Genomic DNA, 24,787 nt, shown 5'->3' on the forward strand with positions numbered 1-24,787 from the left:
ACTCCTCCCAATTTGGTGTCATCTGCAGATTTGATAAGCATACCCCTATTTTTTCATCCAAGTTGTTGATAAATATGTTGAATAGCCCTGGGCCCAGGATAGAATCCTATAGCACTCCACATCTTTCCAGGATGAAGAGAAACCATTGCTGAGCACCCTTTGGGTTTGGCTGGTCAACCAATTACAAATCAATTTAAAAGTTGTACTGTCTAGCCCACACTTTAAAAGAATGTAACGGGGAACCTTGTCAAAGGCCTTACTGAAAACAACATATGCTATATTCACAAGATATTGTTCTTTAGAAACCATATACTATGGTAGACACAGTAGTTCAGAAAGAGCATTACAGGCTTACTGTTCTGACTCTAGTGAGCCCATATGATGAGGGTGTAAAATAAGCATATCTCTTTGTTATTCAGGAATTCACTTAATGACTCTTTATGAACAAAATATCTGTGAATTTAATAGTCATGCTGCTATGCCAGTAAACACTTGTTCTGAGAAAGGTTAGGTTCCCTGACTGTTAGCTTTGTGAACTCCCATTCCATGTGCAGAGCTCTACAACAATATATTTTTGCAGCTGGAGCTTGCAGCAATAGATATAATCCTCATGCAACAAGGGAACAAAAACAAGTAAACACAAGAAGACAACCCTAGCAACTGTGTCCTAAAATATCACAAGTACATTCCAGAATAACCTTGAAAGTACAATTTACTAAGTAAATATTAAGTACAACCACTGGAAATTCACTAGACTCTGCTCTCAGCTGCATTGTGGGCAAAGTTCCAACCTACTAAAAGCTGAACTTGACCGAAGATGCCCGGAGTTATATCCCTCCCATTCACTTTTTTTTCCTTTTTAGAAAGCAGAATATTATATCCTTTTGTATTTCATTTGTTAAAGTGCTTTCAAAAATAGAATGTCCTCTCTCTATTGACTCAGCATCCTGAGAAGATTTCATTTTAATGATCTGCTACAATGGTATAGTCTGGCTCCATGTGTCTCTTGAAAATGACCTACTGATACATATCAGAAATTCAGACTTCCTGGTAGACACCAAACAATGAAATGGATTGTATACATTCCTTGGAATGTATAATTTGTACTCTTAGTTTATTTGTAAAATATCTTGCCTTTAAAGTCATACTGATTTAAGTAACTTAACTTTGACAAATGTATTTATGGAGGCACATTGCTACCTTCTTCCCTTTTCCAAATGTTTCATATCACATGGCATTTGCTCTCGGGAGTATGTTCATTTACTTGACATGTGTGTAAAGTATATAGAAAAAAGTACCCGCATCAAAATAATTAAAGTAGTGATTTTTAAAAAATGTCTAGAATAATCCTATCAATATTTAGCAAAAAAAGTTATTTTAATGGGGGTTATTGCTACCAAGTGTCTAGGGTTATCTTCTTAGGATCCAATTTTATTCTTGGGTGTAAGATAAATTGTATTCGATTGAGTTTACTTTAAAGTAGCCATTTAACTATTTTTGTATATTCACAATTAATCAGACATATTAAATTTAATGGTTATGTTTTTTCTGTGTTGAGGTCCAGAAGGTGGCAGGTAGAATATCACTGCAGCTCTGAAAAAGAATTATGTTGAAGCAGAAGCATGACCATGTGTTTTGGCTGTCTCTCTTGTATTTTTGTTAAAGATTTTTTTTTTACCATGACTTAGCTTATATTTATTTATTTATATTTTATTTATATCTTGCCCTTCTTTAAAGGAAATCTGAGAAACAAAGAGCCTATATAAGGAGCTTATATAAACAAAGTGCCTTTATAAAAACTTATGCCCCAAAAGAAGAAATTAAAAATATCAAAACCCACAAGCTACAAATATCCAAACACACAATAATCTAATAAAAAAATCCTATAGCCAGAATCTTGTAGCCCTTATATTTAACTAAGTACTTAACTAATTAACTTCTGGCATGATCCCTCCATACTTGACCAAAACATCATTGAACTGTGCTCTGGTTGTCAGCAGAATGGACCACCTTTTCCCCATGTAGCTGATGTCCAGCAAAGTAGGTTGGAGGACCAATTACGATCATGGCAATAGTGTTAAAATTATGACTAAATAGTGACCATGAATATGAAATCATTACCTGTTTCATGTTTACTATCACTGCTTAGTGATAATTTTGACCTTATTGCCATGATTTTAATTCGCCTTCCAACCTACTTTACTGGGCATCAGTAAAGCCAAAACGTATAAATGAAAAACTCTAAATGGTTGCAATCTTTTACTCATACAGGTTGAGTATCCCTAATCCAAAATGCTTGAGACTAGAAGTGTTTTGGATTTTGGATTTTTTTTCCAGATTTTGGAATATTTTTATATACATAATGCGAGATCTTGGAAAACAAAGGAGATTGTCACATGGAGGAATACTCCTGATATACATGCAGGATTCAAAACTCAAAACTGGGTGATAACATATGTGCCAGTGGCTGGGCAAGTGCAATCCAGATGCAGCTTGGAACCCAGCCAAGTTTATCTGGCATAATTTCAAAAAACAGCAAGCTCCAGTTTTTGAAAAAGCTATGGGATAAAAGCAAGTGATTTCTGGGCTGCTACTGGGTTGCACTTGCCCAGAGGCCAAGATATTTGATAACACCCAGTTTTGAGTGTCATTATCCCAGCCACCCATGTGTGCAATTTTGGATTCTGGAGTATTTTGAATTTTGGATAAGGGAGACATAACCTATAAGAGCCTAATAGTTCAGGCAAAAACACTATAATCGACTTGGAAATAAAGCCACAAATTGTACTTTATGTATATCGATAATTCTCCATTCAGCCCCTTCGAGACACAGAGTGTGAACTTAGTCTTACATCAGCCTTTCACAGACATGTATTATTCAAATGTAGTGGAATATATCTCCCATAATCTCAGTACAAACACTGCAATGTAATAGTAGAGGTTGAGATGGAATTTGCACTGGACCCACATCAAAATAATAAGGTTGCGGAATTTGCCTTTTGCGAAGAGAACACAAACTCCTTTTGCAAGATATTTTCCATGGAATGAAAAGGTTTCCAAATTTGACAGAATTCATAAGCAATTCACAAGTATAGCCATGAAGAATTTCCCTTAGCCTTCTTCCTCTGGCTTAAAAAAAAGTAGGGAAGGATTACCGATATTTACTCATAAATTTCACTGGATTTCCTAAACCAAGCCAAGGTCAAAAAAGCTAAAGAAAGACAGCTTTCAATCCTGTGAATGCTAGAAACACTAATGTCTGGCACAGGAAGGGTATGACCTTTAAATCAAGTAAACAGGTCTACCAGGGTCAGTGCGTGGATTTTGTCTGAAATGCTTGTACTACCAGTTACCTTGAAATAGATATTAGTTACTGTGCAAATTTAGTGCTTAGGAAAATTAAAGTGAATAGATAAACAGCTGATACAAATACCCTGGCTGACATCTGTTTTATTTTTAGCAATTGATCTTACTTTGAAGAGAGTTACTGTCTTGAAAAATGTTTCACTCAGAAGAGACAAATGGAAATATTTAATGTAAGGTATGAATGACGAAATCATACTTGGCCTCACTTCAAAGAAATGAAAACAATTTTTTTCAAAGAAATTAAAATTGAAATGGCTTTCAAAACTGTCTTGTAGCCAGGTGATTTTGAATGGGAAATCTTACCCTTTGCAAGAAAGTGAGTGAGAAGTTCTTGCATGGAGCAGAGCAGGTCAGTCCAAAACCTTACTTTGCCCCTGTACAGATGGGCCCTTTGTGGCATGTCCACAGCGTGCTAGGGTTGCCTCGGGGCGATGCATGCACACACCCCACAACCCTAGCATGTCATGCATGTGCCACCGTTACGCAGTGCCATACAGATGGCACGCATAACGATGACATCACAGCTGCGCCGTCTCCAAACGGCACTGTGCAGCTGTGACATAACCGCGCCATCTCTGGCACTTTGTGTCGCCACAAAAAGGAGCTGCTTTTTGGAGTTCCTTTTCTGCTGCACAGCAGCGCCACACAATTTGTATGCTGCGGCGTTCCTGCGCAGCAAAGAGAGGCACCTTCCTGGTGCTTCTTTCTGGCGGTCTGTACCCCACCTTTGTCAAGAGAGAAAAAGAAACCACAATATTTTCTCTTTACTTGAAAAATTGTAAGATATTTTCTTTCCATCTCAAAAAGTTTTTCAGTTTATGAAAATATTTCCTACACAAATGTCACAATCATGCAGTTGTGCTGAGCTTGCATACTTGCTGCCTTGTCATTTTTAAAAACTAGAAGCATCAGATATGTGATTTCTCTTTTGCTCTCTATGTCTGTGTGCTTTGCTTCATAAAAGGGAAAAAAGACCCTAGTTTTCTGTAGGAATATTGTGCATGAATTGTGGAAATCTCATTGAAAAGGAGGGAAAGTGCTTCTTCCCTTGTACTTGTGCCAATTTTTTTTAAAGTATCTCATGTGGGATTAATAAACCTCTCAACAGGCTATTTTGACAAGAATGTAATTTAGTGATAATTCATCACATTGCTACTCAGTGTCTGTCAGATGCCATTTTAGACTCATACTTTTCATTCTGGAGAGCATCACCAGTTATGATTCATTCTTCTGAGCAGGCCTTTGTTTCTTAGAGAGGTACTTTCTTAGGTCCCCAAGAGGGATCCACAAATGCTCTTTCAACACCTGGAATGGAATCATCCAACTTTCTTTCTTTGTTGTACAAGTGAACTTCAATGCCTTCTCCAAATAATGTGTACTTCTTCTGTTTATCTGTAAACATACAAATAATAATCACAATCCGATCATGCTGCAGCTGTGAACAAAGCTTTGGTTCTGGGATGCAATTAAAAGCAATGGGCTAAATACTCCATTTATACTGTATCTTACAGTGCTTACAAGGACTAGTGCAGTGTTCAGATACAGGAGGAATCTTGTTCTTCCCACATTTGGTACTCTAACATTAGGACATACTGTTTGATCTCTAGGTGGTTTGATGTAGTTCAGCAAGGTAGTCTCACTTTTACATATTTAACAGAACTAACATTGTTATCCACCTGAATTAAGCACACACACACACACACACACACACACACACACACACACACACATTTAGTGCTTAAAACTCAAAGCAGAGTAATTTGCACATTACCAAAGGGAGGGAGAAGGAAACTGAATAGTCCTGTCATATCCCAAGCACAGTAAGGTGCAGTACAGACGCTGAAAAATGGCAGTCTGCCAGTGTCTGTTATTCCTTTGCAGGGCAGCCTCAGCTGCCAAAAAGCGGGTTCTTTTCTCCCCGCACCAGTTACGTTACAAGTTCGCCAATGGCACACTCATGATATAACTAGCGAGGCATGATATGCGGACACAATGGGTCCGTTATGTCATAATGGCAGTGCCACGGGGCACTGCCATTATTGCGCTGCCAGTATGTGCTAGGGTTAGGGACTGTGCGGTTGCTGCGTGGTCCTGTAACCCTAGCATGGCACAAGCACAGCGTTTTAGCGCCAGTATACCGCACCAAAGATATGCTGGGGATAAATGGTGATTGGGATGATATATTACAAAACATGTTATGGATTATATTGTGAAATATGAATGGGCAATAAATATACAGAACCTACTAAGATGATTTTTTAAAAAATTCAATATAGCAGGTAGAATCATAGAGTTGGAAGAGGCCACAAGAGCTAACCATGCAGGAACTCACAATCAAAGAATCCCCAATAGATGGCCAACCAGCTTCTGCTTGAAGACCTCCAAAGAAGGAGACTCCACCACACTCTGAGGAAGTGTGTTCCACTGTTGAACAGCTCTTACTTTCAGGAAGTTCCTCCTAATGTTAAGGTGGAATCTCTTTTCCTGTAGCTTGCTTTCATTGTTCTGTGTGCTAGTTTCTGGAGCAGCAGAAACAAGCTTGCTCCATTCTCAATGTGACACCCCTACAAATACCAAACAGGGATATCATGTCACCTCTTAACCATCTCTTTTCCAAACATTTTACAAACAAGCTAGTAAAATATGGGCTAGACAATGCAACTGTTAGGTGGATTTGTAATTGGCTGACTGACCAAACCCAAAGGGTGCTCAGCAATGGCTCCTCTTCACCTTGGAGAGAAGTGACAAGTGGTGTGCCACAGGGTTCTGTCCTGGGCCCAGTGCTATTCAACATCTTCATCAATTACTTGGAGGAAGGAATAGATGGCATGCTTATCAAATTTGCAGATGACAGCATATTAGGAGAAGCAGCTAATACCCTAGAGGACAGGATCAATGCCAATGCTTTTTTTAAGAGATATATTATCCATTCTTCTACTGCTCCACTACAAAGAGCATCTGGACTACTGATTATGATTTCCGTTGAACAAAGTCTGAGCTCCACTGAACTACTGACGCCATGCCTGAGCCAATTTTAATTTCTGTTCATTCCTTACAGGAACTGGTTAGATCTCTTTCTTTATGGTTTCACTGCTGTCTAATGGACATGTTAGCTTGCTTATAGATATCAGGTATCTAATTTCAGTGCAGACATGTTATACATTGATCAGAAGGGAAGAAGTGAGAGACAAATGAACTTCTCATATTAAATGAAAATGTGCATATTTGATACTTTCTTCAATCCCTGAATGTTGCACACCAAGCATTTGTTTTGCTGAATTGTATTGTAAATGAACAGCAAATAATACACCCTCTAAATATTCGAATGCTTCTCCTAAGACTTTGTAGGCACCACTGGCACATGTTGAACATTTTTAATATCTCTGAGAATGTGATTCTTGTGTTGGAGCTGGGAACTGTAAGCTGTGTGATGTTTTCTGTTCAGGTTTGGACACCTTGAGACCTAGTAGAGGCCTTTCCTACGAACACCTTGAGCCAAAATGACCAGCCATCAAACTGTTTTAGAATATTGGCACAGTACAGACTGCCCCAAAAGGGCAGTCTGGATCTGCCCATTCTCCCTCTGGAAGGAGCCTGCAGCAAACAAACTGTGCATGTTCCCTCCACTCTGAAAAGTGGGCTCTTTTCAGTGTGTGGGGAGGACATCATCAATGAACCATTGGTGCACTGTGACGTGCTCATGACGTAAGCGTGGCACCCGGAGGTATGGACACAGCACCGTGCTTGCATTGTGCACATGTGTCACATATGAATGGCACCACATAAAGATGGCGTCATCTATACATATTAGGATTGCAGAGTGTGTGGTTGCCATACGCTCTGCAACCCTAATTTTGGCGCTGATATGGTGCTTATGGCCCATCTGTACCAGGTCATTATAATACACACACAAATATGTGATCTGTATATGTAGCGAGCTCTTTAAAGGAAAGAAATTAACCATACTCAGGGTTCTGGTACATAACTGTTTTTCAGATTTCTTAGGTTAGTCTTTATCATAACTCTTGTGCTTTTAATAGGTGAGATGGTGGCTTAGTGGTTAAGATGTCAAATATGATTGTAAGATCAGAAGGTTGGCAGTTCGAGGCCCAAGTACCACATGATAGGGTGAGCTCCCATCACTAGTCCCATCTTCTGTTAACCTTGCAGTTTGAAAGCATGAAGATGCAAGTAGATAAATAGCTACCACTTCAGTGGGAGGGTAACAGCATTCTGTGCAGACACACTGGCCACAGGATCATGGAGTCATCTTTGGACAATGCTGGCTCTTTAGCTTGGTAATGGAGATGAGCACTGCCCCCTACAGTCAGTTGTGACTAGATATTCATATCAAGGGAAACCTTTTCCTTTACGTTAGCTATTGCAAGAATTTATTTATAGATCAGTTTGGTGGGGTATCTGTTAAAATCTTTATCCAAAGGCATGTGTGTGTACAGAATTCCTTACTAGCAGATGAAAATAAGCCTAAGTATCCAAATAAATTCAAACATGGATTGTCTCCAACAATTGTTCTGCGATTTACATTCCCATTTTAAGAAGTCAGAGCTTGGCATGTTACTTTGAAAAATGAACTTATTACTTTAATCACCCCATAGGTCATTCATTACTAGCTATTGTTACTATTACTGTTACTACAGTGTCATTGAAAAATAAAGAAAAACAATCTCTGGTTGCCAAGTTGGCTAGTTTAGATAGACTCAAAGATGAAGAATTTCAGGGAAGAAAGTTCTCATAATAATATAGGGATTATGAGGTAGAAAAATTCTTATTCTGTTAATTTCAAATTTTGAACTCATATTCACAATATAATTAGTGTTAAGAGTTATACAGGTGGAAGAAATAAATGCTCCCATCCCATTCCTGAACTGACCTGTTCAGATTATTCATGATGTGAAAATAGGAGAGGAACATGAACCTTATGAGCTCAATTCTTTGGAGGAAAGAGAGTCACCTTTTTGGTCTAGATAAGAGTGGAAACTTGGGCATTCAATCATCTTTTTGGTCTAGATCAGGGTGGAAACCCCAGAGAATGTGTGCAGACAGGGAGAGGAGCATCAGCAGACAGGGAAAGTGCTGACCACTTCCTACCTGGAACTTCCAACTTCCTGCCTCAGCTCTTTCACTTCCAAGTTTGTGTGGTTCCTCCAGCAGCATTCCTGCTGCAGACATGTAAATTGATCACACAAGCACACATTAGCACAGCAATACATCATTACAGTGCACCAGTGCTCGAAAGGATGCCCATTGGCTTTATGCGCCATGGGAAAAGATGGGGTGGGGACAGTGAGGCTGATATCGGCCCATTATGGGTGCTGGTTGTGAAGATGGCTCATCCTCTCTGTGGATCCGGAAGCCCTGACTTTAAGCCAGATTTTCTCATCAGTGTGAACATGGCTAAACTTCACAAACTCAACAGCTTTAACCAGGGGTAGGCAGCCTTTTTGAGCCGGGGGCCGGGTTGCTGTCCCTCAGACAACTGGGGGGCCGAAGCCAAAAAATAAATAATTAAATAATTTTTTTAAATAAATAAATAAATAAATAAATAAACTGGGACAAAGATTTCAAATGGAGGACACTTTTTTAAAAAATGGAGGACACGCTAAAAATTTGCTGATTTTTTTTTAATGTTAATATAAATGCATGTTTCGGAGGCTTCTATAGACAATTGCCCCCCTTGCCCGCTGCTTGCCCCCCTTGCCTGCCACTTGCCCCCCTTGCCCGCCTCCTCCTGATAGGCCAAAGGCCCCACACCCTCACACGAGAGGCCAAAGGCTCCAGCGGCAATCGGTGGCAGGACCAGGCTGGGGCCGGTCCCAAGGCCTTGCCGGGCCGCATCCGGCCCGTGGGCCGCAGGTTGCCTACCCCTGGCTTTAACCATCACCAGGAAATTTCCTATCTATTAATTTCTCTTGGTTCTTTGTAAATACTATGTCCATTCTAAATTGACAGAGGGTGAAAAGTTTGATCTCTGCAAGATATGCAGATAGATATATCAGACAGATACAAGAGTCAAGGGGTGCTTTTTATCAGCTGTGGCTGATACACCAACTGTGCCTCTTCCTACAATCAGAGGACATAAAGATGGTAGTGCACACACTGGTAACTTCAAGGCTAGACTTCTGCAATGAGCTATACACTGGGCTATCTTTGCACTATGTCTGGAAACTCCAACTGGTTCAGAATATGGCAGCCAGACTGATCCAGGAGTGATCACATCATACTGATCTTAAAATCACTCCACTGCCTGCCAATTAGTTTCTGGGCAAAGTACAAATTGTTGGTTATTACCTTAAAGACCTACATGGTTTGGGTCCAGATAACCTAAAGGAGCACCTTCTCCCATACAATCCTTCCTGTACATTCAGGTCCTCTGGGAAATGTTTGCTCCAACTAGCCAGGACTAGACTTGCAATGATTTCCAAGAGGACTTTTTCATTTACTGCCTCTAGATTGGAATAACCTGCCAGAAGAGATACGACAGCTGAAAACACTGACTGCATTTAAAACAGCATTAAAAATGTATTTCTTCTAGCAACTCTGCCCAGTCAGTTTTAAATCATGACTTTTTAATTGTATATGTACTCTGAGTGTATTTTAGTGATTTTATTTTATTTTAACTGTGGGGTTATGTGTTTTTAAATGTGTTTTTAATTGTGTTTTCTATTTTAATATGTTGTATCCCACCTCAAGCCTTAGGGAGAAGAAGGAAAGAAATAAAATTTATTATTATTATTATTATTATTATTATTTGGACTCATACAAGTTTCGCTCTCCTTGCAAAAAGAACCCGACCTATTGTTTACAGACCAAGGATAAGTAACTAGTGGGCCCTATTCACACTACATCATTCTAGTAGTAGGATCCCATTATAACTGCCATGGCTGCTTCCTGTGGAACCCTGGGATTTGTAGTTTTGGGTAGTACTAGAGCTCTCTTGCTGAGATTTCTAAATGCCCCTCATTCAACTGCAAATCGTGGAATTCCATAAGATGCAACCATGGAAGTTAAAATGGGATCACAGTGATGTGTTTCTGTAGTGCAAAAGGGGCTTGGTGACCAGGCAAGCTTTTGTGTAGTATCTGCGACACATAATATTCCTGATATGTTCATTTTATTTTATTGTCTACTCGAAAATGATTACCATTAAAATCTACACCTATCATCTTGGAGAAATTTAGCATTGCTATGCATCTTTCACAAGTAAATGTCTGTGAGAGGTTAATTAGCTGCAGCAAATAAAAAATCTCATGTTATTAGCATTGTACAGCCCTGAGGAAGAGAAGTCACTGCTAGAAGATAGAGCTGGAGTTTAAATGCTAGATTTCTTAAATCACAGCCTGTAAGAGACAGGGAGGGGGGGAGAACCTTAACAACCCACCTCCCTGACAACAGAGAGATAAACACCTGGAGGCCTGTAATAATTGCAGAAAAAAGGTGAGATACCTTTGAAAAGCTCAAAATATATCTGGTGGTGTTTATAGTCTACAGCAGATAGTAAGAGAAACAGTGGGGAATAGAGCCATAAACGCAGCCCTATACATGAGGATTTTAATTTAGGGATGGACAACTTCAAAGGGTCTAGGGGGTTAATTTTGCTGGCTATACACTCTGCCATGCTGAAATTTCAGCTGCATCTTGGAGAAAACCTTTTAAACAAGCAGGAAATGCTTGTCTTAATATTAACTGCAACCCTTGTAACCCCTTTAATGAAAGCATTTCCTGCTTGCTCAATTGCCTTTTAGTCATTTGCCACCCATGTTCAGTGGGATAGTTTTATGTGGAATGTTTGTGTGTGTGTGTGTGTGTGTGTGGGTGGTGGTGGGGAAGCCTGCAGTGTTTAGGTGGCCTATGAACCATGCATGGTTTCCTATCCCTGCTGCACACTCATACCTGGGTTAAGCTCCATTGGGTACAGTGAAGCTTATTTCTGAGTAAAGACTCATTAGATGTTCAGTAAAATCAGAGGAGCATTATTTCTGTTGAGCCATCTAACTGGTCCAACAGAAAGTATAATAATATTTTGGTTCTTTGATTTCAATGGACTGCCCCATCACAAATGGAGTCCTACATGCCATGATTGAGGCTGATGGGTATCAGACTCCGGTATCTATGGGTTATAAGGACCTAGCCCTGTCTTTAACATAAGGCCTATAAGAACTCTGCCACCTTCAGCCAACTCTACTCTTACTTCACAAGAATAAATTTGTTTGGGAATGGGAGAGACCAAATGGCACTAAGTCACTTGTGTGCTGGTACTGAATGTTTAATGGAGTTGTGTAGTTCACTTATAAATGGATTTGAAACTTTAATTTTGCTCCCCTAGATTACAGATCTGAATTTATGGGTGCATCTGCTCTGTAGAAATAAGGCAGTTTGACATCGCTTTAACTGCTATGGCACCATCCTACAAAATCCTGGGATTTGTAGTTTTGTGAGGCACCAGCATGCTTTGACAGAAAAGGCTAAAGATTGTGTAAAATTACAAATCCAAAGATTCCATAGGGTTGAGCTACAGCACTTTAAGTAGTGCATTATTTCTACAGTGTAGGTGTCATAGGATAAATGTTTGCACATGGTATTATTATTATTATTAACCTTTATTTATAAAGCGCTGTAAATTTACACAGTGCTGTGCAGATGTGATAATGCGTACAGCTGAATGCTGGACAGAAATTAAAGGACGGAGGTGAGAACGAGACTTGACTACACAGGTGGGATGTGGGGTGATCAGCTCTATAGATGGTTTGTAGTATCTGACCGCACACACTGCAATCAGAACATAAACTGAATTAACAGATGTTGCAGAGTGGATCATCTCCTCACAATCAATCCACAATGGTGGTAATAATGCAGGCAGAACTATCTGTTCAGCAGTAGATGTATATCCTTAATATCTTGCATCCCATATGTTATAAACATGCCTCAACTGCATTTCATGCCATTTTTAGGGACCTTCATGGACCTCAGATTTTACCAGCAAACTACAAGGCAATCTTTATTTAACATGCTTGTTTTACCCATTGGCTTTGTAGTCTCTTTTTGAGCTGTAAAACCTTGTCCATATTTTAGCTGAAGTCTTATAAATCCAAATGTTATTACTCTTGTGCAGTTGTCTGACACACTAAGATCATATAATGCTTTTGGTTTCCAAACAGTATCCATTTTTAAAATGTTTTGTTTCAAGGAGTGACAACAACATCCCTTACAGCTGAAGTGGGAAGAGTACTTCACTTCTATGAAAGTTATTGTGAGCAAGAGTCTCCTAAAGGAGAAGCTTATGATACATTTTAGCACAATACTTTCTCTATGACAACTCCCTGCGGTGAAACACAATGTTAACAAATGGAATTTTACTTTTGGGTAGTGGCCAGTTGATTCCAAAATCTGAATCTACTTCCAGCTCCCTAAGCCTCTATGTACATTCCAATTAACTTTTAACATTGTCCTATTAAATGAATCTCAATAACAGCTTCCAATGCAGAGCTAATTACCATGCAAATGGAAATTTTATTCTATTTATTTATTTCATCCTGGTTAATCGCAAGTGCAATATCTTGTCCAAAATGAATATTGTCATTGTCAAATGAAGGAACTAGATTGTTGTTGGTATTTTAAATTTTCTAACTGATGGTACAATGTTTGAAAGTATTTGTTTGGGCCAAAACATGTTATTTTGTAACAGTAGTGCCAAATGTTAGATTAATCAGAAATATTTTAAAATAAATTAATGAGTAGAAGTTAATCAAAAGTTTTTAAAAAGTAGGAAAAGAAGGAAAAGAAAATTGGTATTCTACTTTGGGCCACAAATAGATTAGATATTACAGTTGAAACAGAAAAGTTCAGTCAGACAAAATGGTCACTATGTGAAGAGCAGAAATAGGAAGAGAAAAGACCCCCCCCCCACACACATACACCATTGGTATGGGTTCTGTAAATACAAGAGCCAACATTAAACAACTCTGGAGCTATGAGTTACCTATTGTTTGCTGCAAGAATAATTTATTGTTGTGATCTGGAGGTATAATTTATCTTTCATTCTTTATACATTTTTAATTCCAGCCCTTGCATTTACTGGCTTTCTAGCTAGTTTTCCTATACAAATTCCACATCTCTGTCTACTGCTTTATTACTCCAAGTTGCACTCAGGTTTTTCATCTCACTTTACTTTCTCACTAGCAAGATGCAGCAGAACCCCAGATTTGCCATCCTTTCAGAAAGTCTGAAGATAAAAAAAATATGAATGAGAATCTGAAAACTTATACAAGCTGAGTTAACTTTAGGGCTATGCAGACTACCCTTAGCTGCAAAAAGTGGCTCCATTTTGTGCCCTGGAAAGAGCATGACAGCTGTGGTGCTGCAGCTTTAAGGTGTTCCTTTGGCACTGCGTTGTATGGATGCAGTGCCAGAGGCGTGCCATGATGCTGTGTGCTGTGTAGAGTTGCACACATTGTCACACTGCCCTGGGGCAAAGTTAGGGTGTGCATCATGTGGATGCCATGTCCCAACTCCACCCCCAGGCTGGCCTTTATGGCTGGTCTGCATAGGCTCTTAATCATTATCGAGAACTGAAAGTTTGTCATTGAGAGCATCTACACTATAGAAATAATGCAGGCTGACATCACTTTAATTGCCATAACTCATTTTACAAAATCTAAGGATTTGTACTTTTGTGAGGCATCAGCACTCTTCGTCAGAGAAGGCCAAAAATCTTGCAAAACTACAAATCCCAGGATTCTGTGACACTTAAAGTGGTGTCAATCTCCATTTTTTCCTGTAGCGTAGATATATCCATCAAGTATATTTCAAACAGTGTAATTGCCAGGGCTGTAAGTTTAAAAGAAAGGGGTCTTAGCATAGAGTCTGAAATTGAGCTGTATGCCATGTCTGGTCCCAGATGTATGACAACACTCTAATTCATTGAATCATTACTGAAATTAAGACGTTTGCCATATTATGCAGAATACTATTTTTATGACCTTATTGGTACTAGATATGTGAGGTAAAATAATAGCCTTGTTCATGACATAGAATGCTGAGAGAGTGGAGAACATATAAAATTGTAAATTCTACCAAAAGACCTTTGAGACTTCAGTTAATCTATTCATCCAGTTTGCCTTGTTGGAGAAACATTGATCACCACCCAAAGACCAGTTTTTCTCATGTATGTGACTATAGATTCCTTGCTGCAGATATAATTGTATGACTAGTATTCAGCCCCACAGTAATAAAGGTAAACCAATCTTAAACATCTAGAACATGAGACAGTCACACAAAAGCTTGAATCTTGTTCCTATTTCAATGACATGGGATGAGGAGTTTTGAGGATAACCTGTTCCTACAATACTATGAAGGTCCCGAGGGGGGGGGGTCATTTTGGAGTCACTGAGGGGAGGGAAAACACCCTTCTTCAAGAAGCTCTGATGGCCAGCATGGCTTCCAAACCACCCTTTATATCAAGGAAGCAGTGGAGCTGGGGGAAGGAACAGTGGAGGTATTCTCTACAACTTGAATGCTCTCAATAACTTGGCTTAGCATTCAACAGCATTGGTAGCAGTACTGGGACATTACAGCAGATATCAAGAGGCTATATCTGACCTTCCATTTCTACATCTTTCTTAGGCATCTCTAGTTGGGATTAAGGTTATATTCACAGCTACAGCATTTTCATGCCACCTAAACTGCCATGGCTCCATTCTATGGAGTTATTAACAATGAAGCTCTTCCTGGAAAAATATGGAAGGGCTGCATCCCTAATACAACCCTAGAAACAAAGTTTAATACACAGGGACTTAACTCCAGGTTTGTAAAGGTTTAGCACTCTGAGCTCCTGGCCTGGGTAAATCTCAGGCCCTTTCCATCCTGAATTTAAAGAAAAGTATGAGTGTAGGGTTCTCACCCATTCCTAAAAGAGATGGGGAGGTAAGAGAGATTAATTCATATTGACAGTGACTATGTGCTAATGAAGCCATTTGTCAGTGGTTTGAAAAGGATCTATTTGTGGAACCATGTTAACTTTATGATTTCCATGTATTCAGAGATGAAACAAATAGTTAGTAGAAAACTCAAAGTAGTCTAGAGATGTTTTCGGGTCAGAGAGATAGCGTCTAAGAGAATGGAAGAAGTCACGAAAGAGAACATAGTGAAAACATATCTAAGCTACTATTGGGTTTATTACCAACTATTCATTTCTAGACTAATAACACTGCAAGGAGAATACAAAGAAATGTGTGAGGGAAATGAGTCTGACTTTCATATCAAGATGATGTCTAGCTTTTCAGCCATATATTCCAGAGCAAGTGTGAACAGAACTAATGCACATTGGGTTAACAACAGCAGGTCATTCAAATAAAACCTTAATTCCATGAAAACAATGAGGTGGTGTAATGGCAAAAAGAACAGGAAATGGATTACATACATGGGAGTGATCTACAAGGAGCCAAGTGGCCTTTTAACCTATTCACACAAAAATGTCTTGCATTCCTCTATGACTATTGTAAACGAAACATTAAAAGTGGTGCCTGTTTTATAGTCCATACCATTTAAGTGCAGTTCAGACCTCTTATTTTAGAGACAGAATCTCTGGGATTTTGAAGTCTGGATCTGATGTCTGTTGAAATAGTCAAAGAAAGGTTAAACTATGAGAGAACTGGTCTGTGTTAAATAAGTATGGTTCATACTGCAAATCATTCTGTTGGAAAGGGGAGTAAAATTCTCATAATGTTAAACCATTAGCCTTCCCAACAAGAGCTACAGAACAATATAGATTGTAATAATGTTCCTATATTGTGGCATGACATAAAATCAGTAAGACAGGTTTCTGAAGATCATTTTAGGCGGTAAGTACTGTATAGAGAATCCTTAGACACTGGAAATTTTCATTTCGATATGAACCCAAACCTGAAAAAAAAAAACATTAAAAAGGTACATTAAAGACATTTCAAAGAATTTGCCAAGATTTGCTTGGCCTCTTCAGAGGTTGACAAGCTAGAGCAACAGGGGAGGAGAACACCCTTGCTCTTCCCAACTACAATGTAACTTCGCCTCAATAGTCTATTTACTTAACATTTAACATATGCCCTCTTTTCCATAACTTGTATGTTATGTTGTGTTCATGGAAAAATAAACCTTGCCTCTGCCACCTTTGCAATCATATCAGCTTGTGAGTCCCTCTTATATTAACTGCAACAGCAGATATTACAGAAGTCAAGAGAGAAGTATGGAAACTGTTTATATTTGTACAATTGTTCAACAAAATTGCAATCACATTCAGAATGAAACATGTACAATATGAATATTATCAGACCAAATAACAAGATCACAAGATGTGGAAGTAATTAATATCTTATGCACAGAGGAAGCTGGGGACAGATCTAATGTGTTTTCTTGGAGAGCAAAGCGCATCTTTGAATTTTCTCTGGAAATTGCTGTGGTTTTTCCTTGCCTTGTAAGCAAAAGACCTGAACCTAAACAAATTCATTACATAAAATTCATATCACTCCTTGATTATTGTATTTTGCTTTTTTCTCCAGACGGAACTTGAAAAAGAAAGTGTAGGCTTTTTCTGTGCTTTCACCTGAATGATTGTGTTAAAAATTAGATCTGAGCGAATAATTAGCCACCTTCAGATTGTGAAATGTCTGCAGGCAAAGTATGATTGTTTTTTTAAACTGATTGATTACCAGAATGTATGGTCCCCTCTTGCCAGCTTCACCACAAACAATGTGTTACATTGTGTTATGTTTTTGTTTTGGTGGGGGTTTTATGTGGGATGGAGAGCAAGGCATATTCACAAGCCTTGGCTGTGAAAGGTCACAAGCTTTTTTGTAGTCTGGTATGGGGTGAATACAAGTCTGTTAATAGGCTGAGAGCAAGCATTTTTGTTTGTTAACACAATCTCATGAAGGTGTGTGTGAATGAGATAAAGCAACAAGGAAGGAGAATTACAAAATTATTCAAAGTATTTTCACCTAGACTTCATAAACCTTCATAAAGCCGTGCTTGTTTCAAGGAATCCAATGTAAGATATAGGATGAGCATAGATTTTATTCTCTTTCATCACAGGCACATAAATTACTTGCAAAATGTGTACTTAAAATAACAGTTATTTATCCCTGCCTATTAGATTTTACCAAAGGTAACAATGAAGTGGTAGTGATGGGAAGAGGAAAATCAGGCTTCACACTAGAATACAGTAGTGTGTATAATATCTAGTCTATGTACCTATTTCTTATTCCATATTGAATTAATAAACACTTGAAATCTTGTGAACAAAGCCCCAAAACAATACTTGAATGAGGATCAATAAAGTTGATGTCATTACACTTTAAATTGTTCAGAGATGGGGGTATTCTGGTAGATATTTGAATTCTCTTTCAACCAATTCATGACAATTGTGATCAAGCTGGACTCAGGCTTACAATCTTCCAATGTCGTTAAAATGAGTACCCAGATTGTTGGGGGCAAATTAGCTTACAGTTGTAAACCATTTAGACACTGCTTAGGCAGTATGAAGCAGTATATAAATTAAGCTTGTTTGACAGTGCAAAAAGAATTCACATTAATCCCCACTTACAATTGCTCACTATTACTGGAAGGTCACTTATTCCTGCTATCTACTGTTGTAGATAAACATTTTCAAAGTGCTGCATAGTGTCGAATGCTTTCTAGACAAGACACAGATGCAATGTGGCTCCTGGTTAATATAAAGGGGGGAAAAAACCACAGTAGGTGGACAGAACCAGTCAAGAAGTCTACTTCTGTCAAACAGCATTAGTTCTTTGTACAAGAAACCTTTTTCCTGATTTATATGGCAGAGCCTTTATTTCCTCAAGGTTACATTTCATTTGTGGAGATTCTCCACACTTTTAAGAGCCATGTAGTTTACCTCAGAAAATGTGATATTTTCATTTTGTCCATTCACTGTGATTGTGAGATTGTTATTTAGTTTCACCAAGTGTCATTAATGTACCTTAAATATTAACATGTAAAGGTAGAGGTTTCCCCTTTGACATGATTGTCAATTTGTATCTGATTATAGGGGATGGTGGTCATCTCCATTACTAAGCTGAGGTGTCCAGTGTTGTCAAAGATGACTCTGTGGTCACATAGCCAGTATGACTGCACAGAACTCGGTTACCTTCCCACCAAAGTGGTACATATTTATCTATTTGCTTTTGTACATGTTTTCAAACTGCTAGGTTGTCAGAAACTGAGACTAGTGATGGGAGCTTACTCTGTCATGCAATGGTTGTGCTTCAACTTTCTTTCAACCTGCCATCCTAGCGATTGTCAGAGTCAGCGTCTAAACCTCTGAGCCATAGTGCCCCTATGATGATGTTAGCTAGAAATAAAATCACTTCCCATGCTATTTGGTAGAATCTTTGCTTCTTAATTTATTTATTTAACTTGGCAGAAGAATAGGGGCATTTCTTTACACAAAAGGGTCTGCATTTTCATCTGTGAAATGTTGGAGGGCATGAAATCCTGGGAGCCTGACCTTTTGTATGTCTGTTCTGTTCACACTTACTATAAGTACCACACAAAGTTATAACATACTCAACTCTCCTCTTCCCTATGATTCTTTTAAAAAGGACTATTTGAAAAAGCTTTTTAAAGTGTTCATTGTTTAACTTTCTTAGCCTGCTAATTTTTATTCTAGCCAAGCATGTCAGCATGGTGTAAATGTACATGTAATAGGGATGTGAAGAATACCCGTTCATGTTCACATCCTCCATAAGGAAAAAGATGTTTAAATATGTAGGATGTCCTATTGAGGAAAAGGAGATCTGTTGTGAGATTCTTTGCACTTTGAGGTTTTTATTGGATTCCCCCCTCCCCCCCTGAAATTATTCCTTCTCACCTGCAGGAACTAAAGGAGTAAAAATGTGCATCTCTAATCTGTGAAGATTGACTAATGACCTTTAAATGCTAATTCCTGTCAGTTCATGTATGACCTAGATCTGAAAGAACTGCTCCGGCTGCCAATATTCTTCTGGTCTGACACCAAGGTGATACTGATAACATTTAAAGAGGGAATTGTAACAGGCACCCTGCCTCTGGCTGATGCAATGGGATGACTCAATAAAAAGAGGAACGTTCCAGTTGCTTCACAATTAACAGGGGAACAGACCCCACCAACTGCCATGGCTACTGCCCAATAAGAGAGGACTGAGGATGGGATTCACCATACCTTACAATAAGTATAGTGTTTACACATTTGTAACTTCCCAACAGGATTTTGTCCATTGTTATTATTAATAATCTTCAGATATAGGGTAGGGTATAAATATTAGAAATTAATAATTGCAATCTATAGATGAGAGGCCTAAATCCTGATTCATCCTCCCCCCTTATAAAGTTTGTCTCCTTAATAACACATACACAGAAAATCAAAAGATATATATACAATATATCAACAATAACCACCCAGTCTCCGATAAATCTACAACTAGCATGTGAAGGCAAAGCATTATTTTGCTGTTGTTTCCCAGCAGCTGGTACTCAATGACATATTTTATCTTAAGAGGGAAGCTCTTTCCCTAGAGGTGTGTTTAGGCTCACAGTCATGCTTGAATAGAGAAACCAGTTTCTCTAGAAGCACCCCTGTTGTGGTCTGCTGAATCCCTATCCTCTAGCACGATACAAAAAGTTTTCTTCTGAAGAATATCGCAAGAGACCCATGTTGCTTCCTGCCCAAAAGTTGAAAAAAGCTTTTTGATAGACTAAACCACTTATAAAATAAACTGTTTTCTTTCTCTGCACTACCTGTGTATTTTTCTTCCTTATGTTTTGTTTTGTTTTCTCTATTGTTGATCAGAATAAAGCAATGCAGGGTAGATGAAGTCTTTCTGACAGTCCAGTATAGAGTTTGTCCCATGAGTTATGACTCATACTTAAAATGGGCATCAGAAAAGGATGGACAGACTGAATCCTGGAATTATAAGGGCATTTAAATATTTGCCACAGTTGCCCTGCTGTTCTAGCAGATCTTCCAGCCCAAGATTTGAGGCAAACTGAATTAGAAAGACAGTACAGTTGTCTCAGATATAACAGCAACTGGACTTTTCCACACACTGTTCAATACATGTATTATTCATAAATTTGTCAAACCCATGTTTAGGCCATGTAAATCTATATACAGTGGAAATGAACACATAATTACATTGCATACCATCAATTTATATTTATACATGTATTTGCCTGCTTGCATGTAGGGCTAAAGTATGAGTAGAAATGTGGGAAGGTACATAAGCCTTTCTTAAAATCTCACTGAATATCCAGCAGCATTCCACATATTGAATGTGAAAGTCTGTACAGGTTCTATGAAAGGAGGAAGGAAGGGGGTGGGATGTAGCTGCACCTTTAAGGCTAACAGTTAGGTTGTTATTGAAGTTTATCACACCGGGGATAAAACATTCCCCGATGCATTACAAGATGCACACGCGGGGGTGCGCACGGAGCGTGATGGGAACCCGATGGGGCCCAGAACGCTAGTTTACTGCACAGCAGAATGCCAACTCCGCTGCCGAGCATTCCCATCGGGTTCCAGGGGACGTCATTTCTGGGCACACTTTGAAACTGTCCCCAGAAATAGCGTCCCCTGGAGCCCGATGGGAACCCGATGGGAATGCTTGGCGGTGGTGGCGGCATTCTGCCATGCAGTAAACTAGCGTTCTGGGCCCCATCGGGTTCCCATCATGCTCCGTGCATGCCCCCGCGCATGCATGTTGTGACGCATTGGGGAACGTTTTATCCTCGATGCGATAAAGTTCATTGTTTTTTGCATGAACTTTCATGGATACAAACCCACTTCTTCAGATGCTTACAGAAGATGTATCCACACAGCAGAAACAAAGCAGTTTGACACCACTTTAACTGCCATGATTCTATCCCATAGAAACCTGGGAGTTGTAGTTTGGTGAGACCTAGTCTGTCAGAATGCTCTGACAGCTAGGTGGAAAACCTTACCGAACTACAAATCCCAGGATTCCATAGGATGGAACAGTGACAGTTAAAGTTGTGTCAAACTGCTTTATCCCTGCAGTGTGGGAAGTCTCAGAGGAGTTTATCACACTAGTAAGATTCCACAGGAAAATGGGAGTTAAAGGAGATTTAAAGCAAAGAAAACTGGGAAATGCCAAAGTTTATCACACAATGTCATAGTTAACATGAAATAACACAAAGTTAATTTGAATGCAAAGCTGAGAAAACTGGCAGCTTTTTACTTTCGGAACAACCCGAAAGTAAAAAAAAGCTGCTGTTTTTCTCTGCTTTGCATTTGGATTAACTTCATGTTATTTCATTTGGGCAGTTCCTAGTGTGATAAACTCCCTGAATTTGCAAGTTTTGTTTAAATTCAAATGTACTTTAAATCGCGTTTAACTCCCGTTTCCCTGCGGGATCTCCCCTAGTGTGATAAACTCCAGAGTGTAATTCTATTCAGAACAACATGGTTCCAGAGACATTAATAATCAGGAACTCTGCCTTAAGTTCCCAGATTTAACCTGCTGTGCTTATAAAACCCTATACACATCTTCATGCTCAGAGTCTGATTAGCTGTCCAGTTAGTAGAGATGAAATTGTGGTTTCAGAACAAATCCTATACATGTCTTCATGGCCAAGTCATGTGTTTGTTGCCAGGCATATGGTGACATTTGGGGGCAGAGTTTCCCTGATCCCCCACTTTCCCCCTACATATGAGCAATCAAAAGATTACATGGGACTAGAATTTTTGAATAATTTCTTAAGTATTTGTATCATGTTCAGTCCTCAAGCCAGCAACGATATAAAGGGTAATGGCTTTTCTAGACCAGATGTATATTTAAGTTAAGTAAGTTGAATAACTCAGTAACATCTCCTGGCTTGACCTCGCTTCCTCCACCTCCCTCCACACTCACATCTGGACTTATTGGGTACCAGCCACTGTGAGTGATATTCTTCTGTCAATTGGAGCACACTTTTGTGAATAATCTCTGGTGTGAGAGTATGAAGCAGTGTGCTGTACCTCAGTCAACAGGAGAACAGGTTCCTGTGGCTTGCAGCACACTTACAATCCTGTAGGTCTGCACTGGGGGACTTTTATGTTCTATCTGCATTCCCAACACTCTTGAATATGTCACAATTATTAATAAGCATGCGTAACTCCAGGCTATGCATAAGTAAATGCAATTGTGAATTCCAACCTTTGTTGCACAAGCCTATTTCTTTCTGAACCCAAGAAGAAGGTTCCACAATAGAAGCACCACATATCCCCACACCATGGTTGACATTCTGGTACAATCCCAGAGCTAGACCACTATCTCTTTCTCTTCGTGTACCATATTTTATGCTACTAGCTCTGAAAATGAAACCTTGTGAGTGCATTGTGGACAGTACATTATAAATTCTGGGATGGATATATAATCAAGTAGAAAGGCCTTCTGAAGGCTGAGCATGAAACCTCTGGAATGATTGTTAATGTGGTATTTAATACAATAACCACAGCTTTGGGTTTTCTCCCTTGTCACATACACACACCAGTCCAATTCATTGAACAACTGAACATAATTAACTAGCCTTTGCTTCCTGGGAAAGTGGATATAGGATCCTTCTATTGGCAAAGAAATCATTACTCTGCCTGTGGTAAGTGAAGCAATCTATTTAGAGAATGCCAGACAAACAAATGCAGAGATGTCTATAAATAAATAAAAGAGTGGATTAAGTCCATTAACTTCCATGTGGGTTCAGTGCTAATGAGTCTCTGTAGAGGTAGGCAAGAGAACCATTTCTAATAAATAATAATAATAACAATAACAACAATGCTTTTCACATGTATAACAGCTCTGAAAGTGGGAGAATAATTCATAATGAATAATTTACCTAGGCAAATTGTCTGAATGGAGATCATGGTTTTATTCATATGTATTAGATTTAAAACAGATTTATTCATATTTATTAGACTTCTTTTTAACTCTCTGGATAAAGAGACTAATATCCATACAAGGGATATTGTCAAAATCTGTATTTCCTGGCTTTGAAATAGGAAGCTTGGGGCTTGTAAAGCTCACAACCCTATAATTTATTTCCATCTTTTATGGTAATGTGAAGAGAGGAAGAATTTAATTCCTATCATATGACATCCTGTTAGCGATTTCTGCATGTGTAAATCCCATCCACTGCAGTGGTTGGACATTTTTGTTCAGTGTGGAAGTCCATGTGCATTTGAAGGTTGTGAAAACAGAGTTGTGCATATGTGTCATTGTGTACTGCATATGCAGATGTGTACTGTGCATTGTTATTGTGTGTCTTCATGTCATTTTTGACTTGTGGTGATCCTAAGGAAAAACATTCAGGATTTTCTTTCTTCAGCGGAGGGGGAGGGGGTTGCCATTGCCATCCTCTGAAACTGAGACAGTGTGGCTTTGCCCAAGATCATACAGTGGGTTTACATGGTCAAATCAGGATTTGAACCTGGTCTCCAGAGTCATAGTCCAATGCTCAAACCACTGCACCATATTGGCTGGTTGTGCACTGTGCTCTTTTAGATTCAATTGCAACTCACTAATACACAATCACTATGTAACTCTGAAATGTAAAGTTGTACTTTGTCTCCTTGATGCTGATCTCAGTCATCTTCTTTATCCCTCACATACAGTCCTTTTAGCTACCTACACTCACAAACACCACTGAGCCTATCACAGCATCTTTCTCTGTCTTTACAGTATCACTCTCAAAAAAGTAACTGCTAGGAAATTTAGCTTTTCATAGAACATCTAGTGTCCATGCTATTTTTTGTTACATATGTATAAGCCTGTGGGAGCAGGGGTGTCATTAGGCAGTGTGGGGGTTAGGTCACACTAGGTGACACCCTAAAGGGTGGTGACACTATTTACTGCTCCCTAAACACCTGCCTTTTAGCAGAAATGGTCTGTGGCATTCACTTGTGTCCTTTTAAAATGCTGGAGCCCAGCAATATATATTGAATTTTACATTTTAATTTTTAAAAATTGTTATTCTTTTTAACTTTTTTTTTTTAAAAAAACTTCCTGTCTTACCAAAATTTCACTTTAACTGCATGGCACTCTGTACATATAAATACATTTAAACTAGATATATATATGATATTGTAATGTAAAGGTATAATTTCAATTTTACTAGTTGTTTATGTCACAACTATTGACATTACATTCAGTGATATGAGAATTATGGTTTATGAGTAACATAAATGGGTTAGCTCACTGGGTGAGCTTTTTGATGAGATGTTCAGATGCAATGATGTCAGAGTATATTGGATCATGACAGAGTCCAGTTTGGACAAAGTTTAGTTTTGGTTCAGGGTAAAACAAATTATTCTCACACCTTCTGACTGAAGGAAATTGTGTAGGGCAGCGGATCAGTTTAGTTTCTTAATGAATCACGGGGA

Source organism: Sceloporus occidentalis, unplaced genomic scaffold, assembly GCF_023333645.1.
Source record: "Sceloporus occidentalis isolate IW3139 unplaced genomic scaffold, rSceOcc1.0.p SCAF_3, whole genome shotgun sequence".
Lineage (NCBI taxonomy): Eukaryota > Metazoa > Chordata > Lepidosauria > Squamata > Phrynosomatidae > Sceloporus > Sceloporus occidentalis.